This window comes from Rhinopithecus bieti, unplaced genomic scaffold (assembly GCF_001698545.2).
Source record: "Rhinopithecus bieti isolate Rb0 unplaced genomic scaffold, ASM169854v2 scaffold_39703, whole genome shotgun sequence".
NCBI classification, from domain to species: domain Eukaryota; kingdom Metazoa; phylum Chordata; class Mammalia; order Primates; family Cercopithecidae; genus Rhinopithecus; species Rhinopithecus bieti.
In genome coordinates, this window is record NW_016816905.1 from 472,968 (window position 1) to 480,415 (window position 7,448).

General features: G+C 41.7%; 1 long non-coding RNA gene across 2 annotated transcripts in view; it reads left to right on the forward strand.

Moving 5' to 3' along the window:
* LOC108517516 (uncharacterized) overlaps positions 1-7,448 on the forward strand; it is a 57,432-nt gene that overhangs the window by 22,863 nt on the left and 27,121 nt on the right. For both annotated transcript variants that reach the window (XR_001882128.1, XR_001882127.1), the window contains exon 3: positions 6,272-6,368. This is a non-coding gene — a long non-coding RNA (uncharacterized LOC108517516). The remainder of the gene's footprint in view (positions 1-6,271; positions 6,369-7,448) is intronic.

Genomic DNA, 7,448 nt, shown 5'->3' on the forward strand with positions numbered 1-7,448 from the left:
ATAATCCTTTGGGTATATACCCAGTAGTGGGATGGCTGGGTCATATGGTACATCTAGTTCTAGATCCTTGAGAAATTGCCATACTGTTTTCCATAATGGTTGAACTAGTTTACAATCCCACCAACAGTGTAAAAGTGTTCCTATTTCTCCACATCCTCTCCAACACCTGTTGTTTCCTGACTTTTTAATGATTGCCATTCTAACTGGTGTGAGATGGTATCTCATTGTGGTGCTCATGTTCTTAATAGAGAGATTTTGCAACCACTCTTTTTTTCCCAGGCCCAAGAGTTTTTATTGCACTCCTTGAGAACAGAGATTTAGGCAATGCAGACTGGCTTAAGCGATGTTCTCTTTCTCTCTCTCTTGCTCTAAAATAAAATAAAATAAAATAAAATAAAATAAACCACCCTCATCCCCAGCCAAAAAAAAAAAGACACACAAGAAAACCCCCCAAAGCATTCATGCCTAGATGTTGAGAGTGAAGAATAAAATGTATTTGGAATGGTGCTTTACTTCTTTAAAAGCATCATATATTTTTTAGATTAAAAAAGTGATATTTGCTTATTATAAGCAATTTGAAAATAAGAAATAATAAAAAAAATGTAAAAGCAAGAATAAAAATCACTTAAAGTTTTGCCACGTGGAAAGTGCAGTATTTTGGTTCTTTGAAGCAGTTTTTGAGTGTATAGTAACAAAGATGACTGGCCCGTATACAGCACTTACTATTTGCCAGGTGTAACTCCGCACAGTGTACAAAAATTAACTCATATCCACGGTAGTCTTACATGGAGGGTATTATTATTATCCCAATTTAATTGATGAGAAACGTGAAGTAAAGAGTGATTAAAGTAACTTTCCCAAGACTACAGGGTTAAGCTACTCAAACCACACAGCCTGTTTCTGGAGCCCATGCTTCTCTTCTCCTATCTCACTTTTCTCTATAAAATGTATATTCACATTATCTATCTATCTATCTATCTATCTATCTATCTATCTATCTATCTTAAAAACCTGAAATCAAATTTTACTTACAATTTTATTATTTTATTTTATTTTATTTTTTTGAAACAAGGTCTTGCTCTTTCCCCCAGGCTGGAGTGCAGTGGTGCGATCTCAGTTCACTGCTGTTTCAACCTCCCTGGGCTCAAGGGGTCCTCCCATCTCAGCCTCCTGAGTAGCTGGGATTACAGATGTGGGTCACACCCAGCTAATTTTTGTATTTTTTGTAGAGATGGGATTTCACAGTGAGGTCCAGGCTGGTCTTGAACTCCAGGGGCTGAAGTGACCCTCCCTCCTCAGCCTGCCAAAGTGCTGGGATCACCGGCATGAGCCACTGTGCCTGGCCAGATTTTACATACAATTTTAGATTCTGATTTTTTTTTTTTTTAAAACATAACATTATTCAATGGGCATTCTTTCAATATCCTTAAATTTTCTTTAAAATATTTCTAATGAACGTATAGACATGTGTTATGTAGGAATCCCCACTGTTGCACAGTTAAGTTGTTTCTGATTTTTGTTATTACAAAAAATGATTACAAAATAAAAAAAGGACTACAGGTGGCCCATGCCTGTAATTCCACTGTTTGGGAGGCCAAGACGGAAGGATTGCTTGAGGCCAGGAGTTTGAGACCAACCTAGGTGACATAGCTAGACCTCATCTCTGAAAAAATGAAAAATTAGCTGGGTGTGGTGGTGCACTCCTGTAGTCCTAGCTACTTGGCAGGCTGAGGACCTGTCTTTTAAAAAAATTCAATGAATGTCCATGTTTGTAAATCTTTGATCAGCTTTTTGATTATTTACTCAGGACAGACTCCTGGAAGAGGGTGACTTGCTCAGAATTTTGGCATTTGTTCAAATCTTTGGTGGAGTGGAAAAAGGAAGAAAAAAGAGTTCAGAAGTGTGGCACAGATTTACATGACAGAGAAACTCAGGAGAGTTAGAGATCTGAGTGAGCAGAGGAAAAAAAATCATGGAAGCCTTCTTTGAGGAAGTGGGACAAAGCATGAGCTGACCTTGGACAATGGGAGCCTGCTGGGGAAGGGCAATTCTCCGAGACTCTGGATGCCCTTTTTCTCTAAGTCAGTTGACACAGGCACTGGGCTGGTAAGACAAGACTTCTTTGAGCAGAGTCTTAAAGGACAGAAAGGAATTTCTAAGACTGACAAGGATGTGAGGGGAAGAGGTAAGTGGGCCTGTTAGGTGGTGGGAACCATGTAGGCAGGCCCAGATGTAGAGATGTGAGAGAACCTGGAGGGCCTTGAGTTAATGCAGGGAGGGTTTGAGAAATGCTTAGGAGAAGCAGGCAGGGGCTAGATGGAACCTCATAAGGTCCAGCACATCATGTTAAGGATGATGGATTTTTCAATGTAGGCAATGGAGAGCTGCTGAAGAGTTTGAGCTCACAGAGAGACATGATGACATTTGCATTTCTGATAGACCACCGTGGGGCCAGGGAGTAGACAAAGACAGAGGAAGACCCTTGTAGGAGGATGTTTTGGGGGCCTGGAGGAGAACACTGCCCCGACACAGGCCTGCTTCCAGTTGCTGTGCACACAGCAGGGCCTGCAGCCATCTTCATAACTCCTCATGCCCTGAGGAGTACAGACCGAATATTTATAAAATACTGACATGGAAATGAAAGAGCTGTAGAAACAAAGAGCACAAACACTTCCTCTATTTTGTTGAGAGTTAACATCCATGAGGAATATGCGTGTATGTCAGAGCAGAAAATAATGAGGCAATATACTTCCTTAAACAGATTCAGTTCATCATCGCCGGGGCCTGTGCATGGGAGGATGGTTGGGGGCACCTTCCATTGTCGGTGTGGCGGCTCCTTTCCGAGCAGACAGGTCACTCAGTGCTTTCTTTCAGGCAATTATTTTCGAGATGACTGGAGATTTCGATCAACCAATCAAGCTTTTATAGAAGCCACTTTCCTTGATTATGTTCCTGATCTTTAACTCAGGGAGAGATTTTCCTCAGTATGGCTTGACAGCCTCAAGTTTTCAATTAATTTCTCTCTCCTACATCTTGCTTTTGCTTTCAGTTGGGCAGCTGGAGTGTTCACAGGCTCACGTGAGCTCCTGACATGATGTGTGTGTGTATGTGTGTATGTGTGTGTGCACACGAGTGCATGTGCGTGCTTTGAAGGCATCAGAAATCTCTTTCTGGCCTTTCCTTGATGAGAAATGTCCTGTCAAAGAGCAGAGGGACTTGTAAGCAGGAAGCTGGATGAACAAGGGGAGTCGAGAAGAGGTACTGTGGATGTGGAGGATCCTGATGCCTAGGGTGGCTGCTCTCAGGACCAGCCCAGAGATATGTAGAATAAGGCAGCACGGATCAGTGCTTTCAAATGCAGGAGCCATATCCCTGCTTCCAAATATACTGACAAATATTTTGAATCATAATGAATGCAAATCTATTCTAGTGTGATTTATTCCACAGAAATGATTGCTTTTCTTTCAAAATAAAATTATTTGAATAATATATAAATGACTTAAAGGTATGTATGATTATACTTAAGGTATATATAATCTATAATAACTTGCATAATATTTAAATGACTTAAAGTTTTGGCAAATACAAGTTAAGATGTTATGTGAAAGTTGGTGAAACTCTTGAAGGTGACACATGTATTTCTTAAGATGAGGAGACCCTGGTGTTATGGAAAGAATTTTGGAGTCAGAGAGACATGGATAAAATCCAAGATCTGCCTGTTATGTGTGCCTGTGGGAAAATAACTTAATTGCTAGACTTCAGTTTGTTAGTCTGTAGAATGGGCATTTAAAACCTACCTTTCAGCATTGCTCTGGGGTCTGGAGATTCATTCATGTATTCATGCAACCTTGAGATATTAATTGTCTGCTATGTGCCATTCACTGCTCTGGGCACAGGGAATACAGCAGTGAATCAAAGTTCCTGTCCTCATGGAGCTCTCATTCTAGTGGGGGAGATGGACAATAAATATATAGATAGTTATATAAGAAACTACCAACTACTGTGAAAAATATATCAGAATAAAGGAGATGTTATAGCAAAGCCTCTGAGACAGGAATGTGGTAGAGATGTTTGAGGAAAGCAAGGTGGTCACAGTGTGGTGAGAATGAACAGAGGGAAAGGGAGAAAGGGAGAAATGAGGTTAAACAGGTAGTCAGGTGCCAGGGCAGAGAGTGAGTGCCTGGTAGACTAAGGTAAACCTTGGGTTTTACTTTAACTGTTGATAGAAGATGATCAAAAAGTAGTATCTATTAAAAATTATATTCAATTAATATTAGAATAGTTTTATACCTTGTACCCAAGCTGTGCAGAGCACAACGTTAGGCTCCTAGGTTTTGGGTATACCAAGATAACCTGGACAGAGGGGCTCAAATTCTTGCTGGGGGAACAGTAGACTCTAATCAATTAGTATCTGACATTCATTAAGTACTTGCTACGTGCCAGGCCTAGTTCCAAGTGTTTGCCTTTAATGGAATAGCTTGTGTAGTCCTTATAAAACAAAAGTACAGTATATAGTCAGTTATTATCCCCATTTTACAGTTGAGGAAACTGAGGCACAGAGAGACTTACCATTATACATACTGCCTCTCAACTTCCAAAGAAAGCACAGTGGCCTAAAGGTGCTTCCCTGAGGTTGGAAGTGCAGTAGGAGCACAGAACAAACATTATCCCAAAGAGGGATGCCATAGCCACGGGACTGCAGATGCTCTGGAGGGAAGCCGCCCCTGCTAACTGTGACAAACATGTTGCCTCTCCTCTCTGTGCTTCAGTTTTCTCATCCATAAAATGGGATCAGCTGAGGGTATCCATTTTATAGGCTAGGCATGATGATGAAAGGAAACAGTGGACAGGAAATGCTTTTGCACAGAGCCTACCACATGGCAAGTGTCATTCAAGTCTTAGCAAGAGATTAAGGAGCACTTATAAACTGGCTCTCCTGGGCCTGGCCTTGAGGCACGAGGAAGACTTTAACAGAAAACAAAGGTAGAGAAGTTAATTTCAAGTTGATGGGGAATATTTCTGGAAATTAATAGAATGTTGAAAGTGCATGGTGTGGCTGGAGCTCCAGACTTGTGGTGGGTGAGGGTGTAGCAGATAATTCTATCAGCCTGTGACATTGAGGAGACCTGAACTACCATCCGAAGAGCAGTGGAGTAGTCTGCGAGAGGGGCCATAACAAGATACCACAGATTGGGTGCTTAAGCAACAGATATTTATTCTCACAGTTCTGGAGGATGGAAGTCCAAGAACAAGGTCTTAGCAGGATTGGTTTTCTCTGAGGCCTCTCTCCTGGGCTTGCAAGTGGCCACCTTCTCACTGTGTCTTTCTGTGGTCATTCCCTGGGTCAGCATGTTTTCTGTGTCTTAATCTTTTCTCCTTATGGAGACACCGGTCCTATTGGACTAGGGCCCATCTGTATGACCTCATTTTACTTTGATTACCTCTTTGAAGGCCTTATCTCCAAGTCCAGTCATATTTTGAGGTATTGGGGGCTAGAACTTCAGCATATGAATTGGGGGGGGCACATAATTCAGCCCACAAGAGACAATTCAACATGGTGGGGTTGGCGGCTGTGATGTACCCTGTGCTGTCATAGACATGTCCAGCAACAGCAGGAGGAGAAGAGAACACTTTCCCAGGTTGCAGATCCTCCAAGTCTGACTTGCACAGTGGAGAGAGGGTGGATAGGAAGGTGAGGGATGAGACATTTCAGGGTTGGAACCTACAAGGCTTGGATACTGATATCTCTGACTCCTTGGAGCTATACAGAAATAAACACAAAAGCAAGAAAATCCAGATTTGCCTTACCCTGGCCTCTTTCTCTGTCCCTCAGGGATGAGTCTACTTATAGCTCCTTAGTTTTCCCATCTGTTAAGTGGGAAAAATACAACCAGGATCTCATGGCTCCCAATGGGATGTAGTCATATGTTACTATAGCACTAAGACTTTGTGCAAATGCAGACTGGTTTTGTTCTCCCTGCTAATAAACTGTCTTTCTACCAGAATACAGTACCAACAAACTTACATTTTCTGGGTATCAGAAAGCAATGGTTTGGGTTTGAGCTATTCACTCACTTATGATCTGAGCTTATTCTAAAAAGACTTTGCAGTTTAGTCTAATTGGGTAATTGGGATGTTTCCAGATGAAATTCAACTTGTAGTTTTAAAACACGCTTTGAAGAACTGGTTGCCATGGCGCTTTTCTGCTGACAAGATCCTTCACTGGCTCCCACTAAGCAGCAGTAATGGGCTTCTGTTTATTCTGTTTCAGGTTATCCCACCTGAACATCCTCCTGGGAGGAAGCAGGGCATGAATCTGAAGGAATTAGTGAAGTCCTTCCCTAGCCATCCTTGATGGCAGAGTGGGGGTATGTCTCAGCAAAAAGGTTTGTCATTGCAGGGGCTGGAGGGCTTAGACCTAGTAGCAGCCCAGCTGCCGTGCTGGGCTTCCCAGACCACTTCACTCCTGGGCAGCTGGGAGTTGAGGAAGAAACCACTGTGCATTTGTCACCGTATAAACCAGATGGCTGCTTCAGGATATGAACACTAATCCCCTCATATTTGTGGGCAAATGAGTGTCTGGCAGAGAGAATTGCCTTTATTTTAAGAAATAATATGGTCTTAAATATTAATATTCATGTTTTTATAGTATCACTGTTTTAAATTTGAGAAGATCTTTGTTCAAAGTCAATTTTTCAACCTATTGGACACCATTCTTACCCCTCATCCTTAGACTTTTGTACCCGAGTGTTTATTGTTAGAATGTGAAACATCTGCCCCAGATGCAGTATTTTTGGCCTCATTAAGAGTTTTTCTAGTTCCTCTTCAGTTATGTCAATATTTACCTTGGACAATGCTTTGTATCCTTTTGTTTATAATTCCAGAATTCTCCAAGACAAACTGATTATTCATGACTCTCTGGCCTGGGTTACAATTTAAACATACCTTATGTTGATGTTTTAAGAGTATGAGTCCCCCAAACTATTTCTACTATTTCTCCTAGATTCATAGTTCATAATCTTTCATTCTCACTTCATACCTTATATTTTTTGTCCTTCCAGGTATCTTCTAAACATATCCTTTTTTTTTTTTTTGATTATATTCTTAGAACGTGAGATGCAAACTTTTCTTCCTTTGCCTTTAAAATTCCATGATCCTAGCTGGGTGTAGTGGCTCACACCTGTAATCCCAGCACTTTGGGAGGCCATGGTGGGTGGATCAACTGAGGTCAGGAGTTCAAGACCAGCCTGGCCAACATAATAGAACCCTGTCTTTACTAAAATACAAAAGTTAGCTGGGCATGGTGGCGGACACCTGTAATCCCAGCTACTTGGGAGGCTGAAGCAGGAAAGTCACTTGAACCCAGGGGTGGAGGTTGCAGTGAGCTGAGATCACGCCATTGCACTCCAGCCTGGGCAGTAAGAGTGAAATTCCATCTCAAAAAAAAA